The sequence below is a fragment of the Palaemon carinicauda genome, chromosome 36, assembly GCF_036898095.1.
Source record: "Palaemon carinicauda isolate YSFRI2023 chromosome 36, ASM3689809v2, whole genome shotgun sequence".
Classification (NCBI taxonomy): Eukaryota; Metazoa; Arthropoda; class Malacostraca; order Decapoda; family Palaemonidae; genus Palaemon; species Palaemon carinicauda.
Window position 1 is genome coordinate 73,888,183 of NC_090760.1, and position 12,500 is coordinate 73,900,682.

The 12,500-nt window shown below is 38.8% G+C and overlaps 2 protein-coding genes across 2 annotated transcripts in view; one reads left to right on the forward strand and one right to left on the reverse strand.

Moving 5' to 3' along the window:
* Nucleotides 1–12,500, reverse strand: part of CIAPIN1 (cytokine induced apoptosis inhibitor 1) — a 347,450-nt gene that overhangs the window by 334,503 nt on the left and 447 nt on the right. The gene's annotated exons all lie outside the window — the stretch shown is intronic.
* LOC137628910 (uncharacterized protein CG3556-like) overlaps nucleotides 1–12,500 on the forward strand; it is a 230,091-nt gene that overhangs the window by 139,983 nt on the left and 77,608 nt on the right. The gene's annotated exons all lie outside the window — the stretch shown is intronic.

The following is a 12,500-nucleotide window of genomic DNA, read 5'->3' on the forward strand; positions in this document are numbered from 1 at the left end:
TTCCACCAAGCAATGACAGTTTAAGACTCTGCAGGTCGAGCTATTGAGCTCAATTAAACCCCCATTGTACCAACCGTGTGTCACACAATTGTACATAATTCCTATTGTATATATTATGCTTGTATCTGCGCTCTTCCCTCGCACTAAAAAGAACCTGAATGATCATGTCTCCGGTTTTGCTCTGAACTTTGTCTGTCCCTCGAACATGCCATGTCCTGTTGCCTTGCCGTTTTGTATATAAAGAAGAGTGTTCCTTAATATATAACTCAGTCGTTTCCAATCTGCCTTTGATTTCACAACTCCTCTCTCGGCCCGTCACACCATCCTTAGATCACATGGAGGGTGAGGTTGCAGACACTACTAGAAACTATCGAGTATAAGCATGTGTCAACTCCCGTCAATCTAATTGCTAAAGCACCAACACCTTTAAAATCCTTTCCCTATCCATAAATAAACACTAGCTTCGCATCTTAGTTAACCATTATTTTGTACTATTACCCAAAATTATTCGCCGTCCACAAGACAGAACTGTTTCACATCCCACAAAGTTTCATAAAGGGCTTTATGCTTGCGTCCTAACGATGACAGCTGACCATTAACATCCTGCCGACGGCGTTGGGCGTAATTTGTGTACCAGTCATAAGATGGACGTAAGCGCGCTGTGCCTACAAGAAAAAAAAGTTAATGCTCGTGTATTGTTATTGCTGTGCGCAAGAAAAAAATATATCCTCGTGTATTGTTATTGCTATGCGCGTAAGAAAAATTATAATTGTCTTGCATTGTAATTGCTATACGTACAAGAGAAAAAATATAATCCTTGCGTATTGTAATAGCTATGCGTACAAGAGAAAAAATATAATCCTTGCGTATTGTAATTGCTATGCGTACAAGAGAAAAAATATAATCCTTGCGTATTGTAATAGCTATGCGTACAAGAGAAAAAATATAATCCTTGCGTATTGTAATAGCTATGCGTACAAGAGAAAAAATATAATCCTTGCGTATTGTAATAGCTATGCGTGCAAGAGAAAAAATATAATCCTTGCGTATTTTAATAGCTATGCGTACAAAATAAAAAAAAACAATCCTCGCGTATTGTTATTGCTATGTGCGCAAGAAAAAATATAATCATCTATATTGTTATTGATTGTTATTGCTGTGCATGCAAGAAAAAATATAATTCTCGTAAATATAATTCTCGTGTATTTTAATTGCTGTGAGTACAAGAAAAAAATTAAAATCCTTGTGTATTTTTATTGCTGTGAGCGCAAGAAAAAATATAATCCGCTTGTATTGTTATTGCTGTGCGGGTAAGAAAGAGTATTCTCGTGGTTGTAATTGCTGTGAGCACAAGAAAAATATATAATCCTTGTATTGTTATTGTTGTGCACACAAGAAAAAATATTAAATGTATTGTTATTACTGTGCATGCAAGAAAAAAATACAATCCTCTTATTGTTATTGCTGTGTGCACCAGGAAAAAATATAATCCTCTTAATGTTATTACTGTTTGCACAAGGAAAGAATATAATCCTCTTATTGTTATTGCTGTGTGCGTAAGGAACAAAAATATAATCCTCGTGTATTATTATTGCTGGTAGCGCAATAAAAATATAATTCTCGTGTAGTTTAATTGCTGAGGGCGCAAGACAAAGTATTCGCAACTATTGTAATTGCTGTGCACACAAGAAAAACAATAAAGTCCGTGTATTTTTATTGCTGTGCGCACAAAACAAATATCAGTGTATTGTTATTGCTGTGCGTACAGGAAAAAAAAATATCTCTTGTATTGTTATTGCTGTGCACACAACAACAACAATATTCCCGTGTATTGTTATTGCTGTGAGCACATGATAAAAAATATATTTCTCGTGTATTATTTTTGTGCGTATATGAAAAAATATATCTAGTGTATTGTCATAGCTATGAACACAAAAACAAAATATTCTCATGTATTGTTATTGCTGCGTGCACAAGATAAAAAATATATTTCTCGTGTATTGTTATTTCTGTGCGCACAAGACTAAAAATATTCACGTGTGTTGTTATAAGTGCATGCACAAGAATAATATTCTTGTGTATTGTTATTGGGGTATGCACAAGAAAAAAATAATTCTTATGTATTGTTATTGCTGTCTGTGCAAGAAAAAAACGGATTTTGAGCGAAGCAAAAAATCTATTTTTGGGTGAGATGGCCATGACGTCCTGATGGAAGGTTCCTTCAGTAGCTTCCTGAGGATATACATGACTACAGTAGATATTCCCAGAGAATTAAACTAAAGGTTTCACAGAATTCTAACTTCTGTCTCGAGTACCCATAAGGTTTCCATTTAGGATATCGTATATCAACAGGGGACGTATGCTTGACACGCCACATGGGTATCTGCACCCCACATAGCGTTTACGCTTTGAGGGGGGCCAAGTTATAGGAGCCGTTGCAAAGTTATCCTCCTGCGTTACTGTAACGGTACCTCGGGACGTAAACAAACGGCAGCCATAGCTGTCCGCCATCTTGACTGACGTCACGTCCGCCCGCTTCATTCCTTTTTAGCGTTTCTGTCAACCTCCACGATGCAATAAGAAAGGAGGGGCCTGACTGGCCAGAATAGAAACAATAGGGGGGGGGGGGGGGCGGTCCATCAGGACGTCATGGCCATCTCACCCAAAAATAGATTTTTTGCTTCGCTCAAAATCAGATTTTTGGGCTCATACCATGATATCCTGATGGAAGTGTACCAGAGAATTAGTGTATCTTGGGTTTTTTCCCCTTATTTCAATAGTGCATTCTACTTCAAATAATATTCCTTTGGTCTGATGACCTTAGAGACCGTGACATCTCCGTTACATGTCACTACCCGTGGCTTAAACTATGACATGGCTTCCTGCCCCCCTGGCAGGGAAGTCCTGTTTGGACGTAAGGAACATCTCTAAGTACCCTGATGAAGATAATCTCACCTGGAAGCGAGGATCGTGTCAGTCTAGTGGACAGATCAGGAAATTTAGATATTTGTGTAGGAACAATTATTTCACTTTTTATGGTGAGCATAATTCAGACAGGAGCAAAATTATACGTAATATAATAAAGAATAGTTAGGGGCATTAAAACTGTAACAGTAGTTTATTTCATATTGAAGGGAGAAATAAGACGCATATGGTAAATTTTCTATTTATTCAAGAAAAATTTGCAATGAAATAAATCATATAAATAATTTTACAGCAAAATTATTGATTAACAAACGTAGACTTAAGGACTGTAAAAGACGATGATGTGAAATCTGAAAGGGAAACACTTTGCCATTGCACACATGAGTTCCAGGGGGAACTAAAGTTTTTGAGAATCACAATACACTTCATGTCCAATAAACATGTGGCACACGTGTTAGAGTCTATGTCATTTTCACCTTGTTGGGGAACAGTCTCTTGTGACACTAACTGTCACCTGAAATCACTATGTATCGCACTAGGGTCAACACAGGCACCCGTTGAGTTAGAGTCCCAAAATAACTAGCTGTTCTACGCAGCACTAAGCAGCAGGTTTCAACACACTACCTGCGACTACCACAAACCGTTTCACTTCGTGCACCTGCTTCGCATAGTGTTTAAAGAACATTCTAGAGGATTTCCAGCCTGTGAAAGATCGGAGGCTTTTGAAATCCATACCTTGGAAAAAATTTAGGGAAGAGGCGACTTTCCTAGGATCATGACTTGCGGGTGTACTGTCGGGATCCGCTATGCGTATAAAGTAGGTGATCTTCGCCCTTAGTTGTTTAAGTGACAAGTCGCTGCCCGATGTTTCTCCTTTAAAGAGCTGTCCTCCGCCAAAATCTGAAGTTCTTTGAAGATAGACCTTAAGACTGTACTGGGCACAGAGAGACATCTTCCTTCAGAGGGCAGATTCTCCAATGTATAGGGAGTTCTCTTGGTGGGGAGTTGGAAGCTCCTTGACTGAGATCATCTTCGGCTGTTTCTTCCAGCCCAGGAGTTCCCTCTCAAGCTCCTCATGGCCTTTGCGGAGCCTCTCGTCCAGGAGTGCCACCAGGGACTGGATGGTATCCTGAGCGGCCGGTACTGCAGGTAACGAAGCAGCAGAAGTAGAGGGAACTGGCTCCTCGACCACAGCAGAAGCCACAGAAGGTGCGCGGGCGACCTCGCCCACCGAATCAGGGAACTCCACCTGATCCTCCTCTTCTTCTTGACCCTCGGCCACGAGGGTCCTTTCAGTGTTTTCGGACACATCCGACATCCTCTCCACCTCGTCGATGTGACAACTTTGGAGAGCGGCTGCAAAGTACGGTTCGACCGTTAGTTGGACACAGGGGATCTCATCCTTGGGGATCACGGCATCAGCCTTAGGGAAGAGTAGGGCCCTCATCTTCTCGTTAGGGTGACAAGGCCCTGTGGCGTTTTTCTGGAAACCGCTCACCCACTTGCGCAGTTTCTCCCGGGCATTGTCTCGGGCCTCCGCGGACGGAGGGTTCTCGAACGCCTCATCAAGAAGGCTTTTGCAGACGGAACAAGTCTGCGGATCCCAATACCTAAGGCTCCCCTTCTTGATAGAACAACCAGCATGGGTCCAGCACGCCAGATGCCCTTAGAAGTCAGGGCGACGAACACCACAGAAGGCGCTCCCACACTTCATGTACTCCTCCTGTAAAAGAAAGAGACATTGAGTACTTGGAAGTCAATACAACATTACTTACAGTAATCTTAGATTAGGATTAAGTTAGCAACTTATAATTTATAAGATTCCATTTGTGTATAAGCTTAGGATAGGTAAGCTAGAAAGGAGGTAGAAAAGACACATATTTGTGACTCCCGCCCAGCCAATTGCTGCGACCTCACACTATAATTGATTCCTTAGAACCTGTAGGGTCCTAAAAGGAGGGAGAACATCCCTTCAGATGAGCCAATCTTAGGCTTCCTCTGGGGAATTAATTACAGAGGGGTAAAGCTGAATTCGTTCAGTTTTATATAGATAAAGGGGATAAGCTAAGTCCCTCTGAAGACAAGGTCCCAGCAAGAGACTGCACAAGGATACACAGAATATGCTGGAAAAGTTTTACCGTACAACTATACACAATAGTTTTCATTCTAAGGTATAGATATACCAGAGGAGTACTGGCTATTATCTATAGCTGCACAACAAAGGCTGTCGGCACAGAGCCGGCAGGGGAGAGGAGTGACTGTCCACTGTAGCGCCAAATTTAGTAGCGCCGGCAGCCGCTGAGTCTCATCTTGCGCCGGCAAAACTGTACCGAAGATGAAGCCATTCCCGTCAGAGAAGGGATGACACCTCCGATGATGGCAGCTCGCCGGCAAGTCGGCGACCTCCGGCAGCTGGCAGGCGACTGGCAATGGTAGATCGACCCTGACATCATTCAATGGGACAGTTAGGACACTTTAGAAGCCGGCGGTTAGCGCCGGCAGGATGGAGGCGGAAGTGGACCGACACTAGGATAGAGAGAGAGAGAGAGATAGAATAGGATGGAAGAGAAGGAAGGGTAATACCCGGTACCCATTCTAGTCTTCCTCCGGAAAGTGTGTTTATATGAAAGGGAAGGGTGCGACTTTTCATTCGGCGGCAGAGAGCCAGCAGATGGCTATATTGCCTGTGGAAGCCCAAGAGAGGGCCTGAGAACACTCAAAGCAAGGAGGTCTTCCGCCGGCAGACCGAACGCCGAAACTGTCCCATAGTTCGACTATATGTGGGAAGTGTAGCAGTACGGACTACCTAACAGAAGGACCAAGCCGGCCCCACAACCCGTCGGCAAGCAGTGGAATTGTAGGACGGCGGACAGGGGAGTGATGGAAAGTCTACACAAAGGTATAGAGGGGGAGGGGAAAGGGTCCTGAGAGGGAATGAAGGGGGGTACGTAGTACCCACCAACTCTCCCAGGGGAAGGGAGTCTGTTTAAGGCTAGCCTGTCTAGGTAGAAGAGGACACTCTCCCTCCTAGAGTAGGTTAGTCCACATAGGTACAGCACTAGTGTCCTGTCCTGAACTATAAAGAAACAGAATCCCAAGGGCTGCCTAACCTAGGCTAGGAGAACCATTCTCCCAGACTATGAAAGGCAGGGGTAGGACAAGTCGCTAGTCCGCAGGGAGGATGGGTCGTAACCACACCAAGTGCAGACTAGGGGAAAGGGCAGAGCCCTTTCTCCTTCAACCTCCAGCAAGGACCAGAAGGAGAAAAACGTTCTCCTAAGGGGAGCTTGGGTGAATGACTGGTACTCTGAGGCTCTGACCGAAACTCAAGCCATGAACAATGGCGAGGAGAAGGGAAGAACAATCCTAGCCTAACCTACCCGAATGCTATTCAGGGAAAGGAGGGCTAGGATGTAGCCTAGGCTACCGCAGAGGGAGGAGATTACCTTAATAAGGTAACTAGGGAGGTAAGGAAGCATACAAGAGTTCTAACGCCAGGTTAGGGACAAGGGAGTCGAGGATAGGATCACCGAAACTCCTTGTATGCTTCCTAGAAAGCTTAAAAAAAACATGTATGCAATCACTGAATCTTGAATGAATAAATGCCTAAATCTTCATTTCGTAATCGAACACTAGGGACACTTATTATATCATGCAGGAAGTAATCATGAACACTAGGCATGGAGCCTAGGGGTAGGCTAGCGGTCTAGCAAGGATTCGGCTAACTAAGTGGTGAAGAATACTGTCGGCATAATATAACTAATTCTTAACAATGAAGACTAAATAACTAATGATATTTTAATGTTATTAGACCGGGAATGCTGTACTTGGCTAACTAAATAAAGCATGCGAGGCAGACAACAACGTTGCGACATGAAGCCTCCGGCCAAGGCACAGCTCCGCCACAAAACATAAGATTTAAGGATAAAAAATCGTTACTTTACGGCCAGAGCATATTTAAATGATACAAGATCATGGTACTCAACTTTCCAAAAGAAGACGAAGCTGAAGATTGCGATATGATGCAAGAAATAGCAAACACTGGGAAAAAACACTGTACTCAGAGCACTACTACAAAAGGAATGTAGCGGGCGGACGTGACGTCAGTCAAGATGGCGGACAGCTATGACTGCCGTTTGTTTACGTCGGGAGGTACCGTTACAGTAACGCAGGAGGATAACTTTGCAACGGCTCCTCCTATAACTTGCCCCCCCTCGAAGCGTAAACGCTATGTGGGGTGCAGATAGCCATGTGGCGTGACAAGCATACGTCCCCTGTTGATATACGATATCCTAAAGAGAAACTTTATGGGTACTCGCGCCAAAAGTTAGAATTCTGTGAAACCTTTAGTTTAATTCTCTGGCAATATCTACTGTAGTCATATATACCCTCAGGAAGCTACTGAAGGAACCTCCATCAGGACGTCATGGCTTGAACCCAAAAATATAATCATTTAATGTTATTACTATGCGCACAAGAAAAATACGCTTGTGTATAGTTATTGGTGTGCACACAAGAAGAAAGAATTCTCGTGTATTTTTATTGCTGTGCCAACAAGAAGAGTAATATAATACACAGGATTTTTATTGTTATGCGCAAAAGAAGAAAAATATAATTCTCATGGATTGTTATTGCTGTGTGGAAGAGAAGAAAAATATAATTATCATTATTATTGCTGTGTGCACGAAAAAATAGAATCCTCGTGTATATTTATTGCTGTGCATGTAAAGAAAAAATAATAATTCTTTTTGTATTATTGTTGTGTGCACAAGAGAAATATAATTCTAGTGTATCGTTATTACCGTGCGCGCAAGAAAAAAATATAATCCTCGTGTAATATTGTTGCTGCGGGTGAAATAAAAAAAATATATTAAGAGTGTTGTTGTTGATGTAGGCACAAGAAAAAATATAATCCTCGTATATTATTATCAATGTGCGCGCGAGAAAAAAATATAATGCCCGTGTATTGTTATTACTGTGCACTCATTAAGAAATATTAAGATTATTGTTATTGCTGTACCCCAAGAAAAATATGATCCTCGTGTATTGTTATTGTTGTGGGCGCATTAAAATTCATATTAGAGTATTGTTATTGCTGTACCCGCAAGAAAAAAATTATAATTCTCGCGTAATGTTATTGTTGTGCGCGCATTAAAGAAATTATATTAGATTATTGTTATTGCTGTACCGACAAGAAAAGAAATATAATTCTCATGTATTGTTATTGTTGTGCGCACATTAAAAAATTATATTAGAGTATTGTTATTGCTGTACTCACAAGAAAAAAAAAATATAGTTCCCGTGTATTGTTATTGTTGTGCGCGCATTAACAAAATTATATTAGAGTATTGTTATTGCTGTACCCGCAAGAAAAAAAATATAATTCTTGTGTATTGTTATTGTTGTGCGCGCATTAAAAAAAATATGTTAGATTATTGCTATTGCTGTACCGACAAGAAAAAAAAATATAATTCTCGTGTATTGTTATTGTTGTGCGCGCTTTTAAAAATTATATTAGTGTATTGTTATTGCTGTACCCGCAAGAAAAAAAAAATATAATTCTCGTATATTGTTATTGTTGTGCGCGCATTAAAAAATTATGTTAGTTCTGTACCCGCAAGAAAAAAAATATAATTCTCGTGTATTGTTATTTTTGTGCGCGCATTAAAAAATTATGTTTGTTCTGTACCCGCAAGAAAAAAAATATAATTCTCGTGTATTGTTATTGTTGTGCGCGCTTTTAAAAATTATATTAGTGTATTGTTATTGCTGTACCCGCAAGAAAAAAAAATAATTCTCGTATATTGTTATTGTTGTGCGCGCATTAAAAAATTATGTTAGTTCTGTACCCGCAAGAAAAAAAATATAATTCTCGTGTATTGTTATTTTTGTGCGCGCATTAAAAAATTATGTTAGTTCTGTACCCGCAAGAAAAAAAATATAATTCTCGTGTATTGTTATTTTTGTGCGCGCAATGAAAAATTGTATAGGGAGTATTGTTATTGCTGTACCCGCAAGAAAAAAACAAAAAATTCTCTTGTATTGTTATTGTTGTGCGCGCATTAAAAAAATTATATTAGAGTATTGTTATTGCTGTACCCACAAGAAGAAAAAAATATAATTCTCGAGCATTGCGATTGTTGTGCGCGCATCAAAAAAATTATATTAGAGTATTGTTATTGCTGTACCCGCAAGAAAAAAAAATATGATTCTCGTGTATTGTTATTGCTGTGCCTGCATTAAAAAATTATATTAAGAGTATTGTTATTGTTGTGCGCGCATTAAAAAATTATATCAAGAGTATTGTTATTGCTGTACCCGCAAGAAAAAATATGATCCTCGTGTATTGTTATTGCTGTGCGTGTAAGAAAAAAAAAATATTTTTCTCTATTGTTATTGCCCTGCATGCAAAAACAAAAGCATAAAATTTGGCATAAGGTGTGGAGAAAGGAAAACATTTGGGATGTCCTATTACAGTACTACGCTAGTTTTAATGTTAATAAGAATTTGGCTTTCATAATTACATTAAATAAGATCCAAATAGATTTATACAATCTGATCTCGAAACTAGAACCTACAACCACCATAAAAAGATACAGTCAAGAGACTAAGATTTGTGTTGAAGCCCTGATTCAAACAATATTACTTCGTCTGTATACAGGATGAAACTATACAGAACTTCAATACACAATACAATGATTTCAAAGCAGGGTTTTTTGTAATATTAGACATGAAACTTTTAAGAGATATGGGTACTTTCCTGTTATTGCCCTACCACTAATTTCTGATATAATCCCAATGCTATTTTTTTAGGTTAGGTTAGGTTAGGCAAATTCAAACCCAACCTAACCCAACCTAGGTTAGGCAGATTCAAACCCAACCTAACCCAACCTAGGTTAGGCTGATTCAAAGCCAACCTAGGTTAGGCTGATTCAAACCCAACCTAACCCAACCTAGGTTAGGCAGATTCAAACCCAACCTAACCCAACCTAGGTTAGGCAGATTCAAACCCAACCTAGCCCAACCTAGGTTAGGCAGATTCAAACCCAACCTAGCCCAACCTAGGTTAGGCAGATTCAAACCCAACCTAGCCCAACCTAGGTTAGGCAGATTCAAACCCAACCTAGCCCAACCTAGGTTAGGCAGATTCAAACCCAACCTAGCCCAACCTAGGTTAGGCAGATTCAAACCCAACCTAACCCAACCTAGGTTAGGCAGATTCAAACCCAACCTAGAAAATAGTATTGGAGTTAAATCGGAAATTGGTGGTGATGCAATAACAGGAAAGTACAGAGATCTGTTTAGTCCTAAGAAAATGTTTCTTCACCCTGCTAATTTACCACATTTTTCGACTTAACCGAGAAAAAGGCAATATCCGTAAGGGGTGACATATGGTAAAGGGAATATACAGTTTATTTCCAGAAACTAAAGAGAAAACTGACAATGAAAGAAGTTTAGAGAAACAGGCCTTTCTGTATTATCTCCAAAAAAGCTTAAACTGTAGAACACTTAAAATTTCTTTTGATAAGACATATTTTAAAAAAGAAAACTCCAGTGATTTCTATTAGATTTACAATAAAAATTATAATAAAACTTTGTAAAAATTCCAAAGTGTCTTGACAGACATCAGTGTATTAGATAAATTGCATTCACTACCATTAAAAAGCTAAATATAAAGCCAACGGTTGCAATACCTGTCAGTCACCATCCCTGCCTAACTTGAGAGATTCAACAGAATATTTCTTAGAATTTTGTGACTAAACCCCTTCGACAATCTCTCCCAAAGATCAGGCGCTTCTGTCCCGGTAAATATAAGCTCATTCTTTTGCTATACAATAACTACTGGGAAACTAAAACAGAAAATATGGTTGAAATTTTAAAGTGATATTGGCAAAATTATCCTAAGCCAAACTTGCTAACTATTGAAGCTTAAATGGTCCATACTTAAATGCTAGAAAATCTTCCATACATTTTAGGCATACTTGCTAACTATAAAGGCTTAAGATCAATACTTAAAATTCTTGCTAGCCTTTAATCTTTGACTAAACCGCTTATAATTGTTTTGTTTAAAACTTAAAGCTAACCTGCTATTAATCCCTTTTAAACTGCCTGCTATTAATCCCTTTTAAACTGCCTGCTATTAATCCCTTTTAAACTGCCTGTTATTAATCCCTTTTAAACTGCCTGTTATTAATCCCTTTTAAACTGCCTGTTATTAATCCCTTTTAAACTGCCTGCTATTAATCCCTTTTAAACTGCCTGCTATTAATCCATTTTAAACTGCCTGCTATTAATCCATTTTAAACTGCCTGCTATTAATCCATTTTAAACTGCCTGCTATTAATCCCTTTTAAACTGCCTGCTATTAATCCCTTTTAAACTGCCTGCTATCAGTCCACTTTGAACTGCCTGCTATCAGTCCACTTTGAACTGCCTGCTATCAGTCCACTTTGAACTGCCTGCTATTAATCCCTTTTGAATTTTCGAAACATAAAATTTTGATAGGAAAACACATACACTAAATTATATGACTAAAATATCTACATTCTGAAATAAATCCATGAATTACGATTAAGTTTCTAATTTTATAATGCTAAGGTCATTAAAGAGAATAGTTGTGCCCAACCTATTAACTAGAGAACCCTAATACTAGCTTAAAATATGCATCCACGACAAACTAATTGTATCCAAACATTCATATCGTCAACCTATTTAATTTCCCATTTATACTTTCAGTAATGTAGTGCAAAATAAACACATTCGATCCAATTCATGTAATGTTTAGAAATTCTAAAATGAGAAAATTCTTAATACCAGGTTTTACATCAGTTTTAAATAACCGAGAATTGACATTAATAAAAATTCCAGTGCTGCTTAGTTTTCTAAGCAGCCTTGATATATTTTAACCATGTAATATTGTCGGTAAACACTTGTATTGCGTAATGAAAATGATAGGTAGTATTAAAAAGTTACTAAAACTCAAAATTCGGGAAACTGATTAAAGAGAAATATATTACCTGGCTACACAACTCAAACCTGCAGGTAACGGTTAATAGTAAATCCAAACAGAAACCAAATCCTATCTTTAATGCATAACTTGTAATAGAAAGTTTAATCAATTATCTTACCACTAAAAATTGATGATCAGCAATCAACACTAATCCTTACTTTTCGTCAAGTTACAAGACTAATTTGAATCGAAGGCGGTGCACAAAAAAGAAAAAAAAAAAATTAAAGTAGTACATATCGAAAGGCTTATACAAGTATATAATTCTACTAGCAAATTTATATACCACACGGTGGTCAAGCCCTATAATCATTAAAATATTAAGCAAAACTTACTACAATTACCGAAGATTAAAGTGAAGTTTTCACTGAACCTAATTCACACCGCTAAATATCCATAAGGTTTTTAAAGCGAAAACTATTATAAATAAGACCGAGATGACAATCGTGTGAGAACAAGCACTAGATATAGCGTACACCATGACTACTTCCCTTAAAACATGCTAATGGTTGGCCATATTCAAAGAAAATGGCAAATTAGGAAATATGCAAAAAGTTTCCGAAAAAAA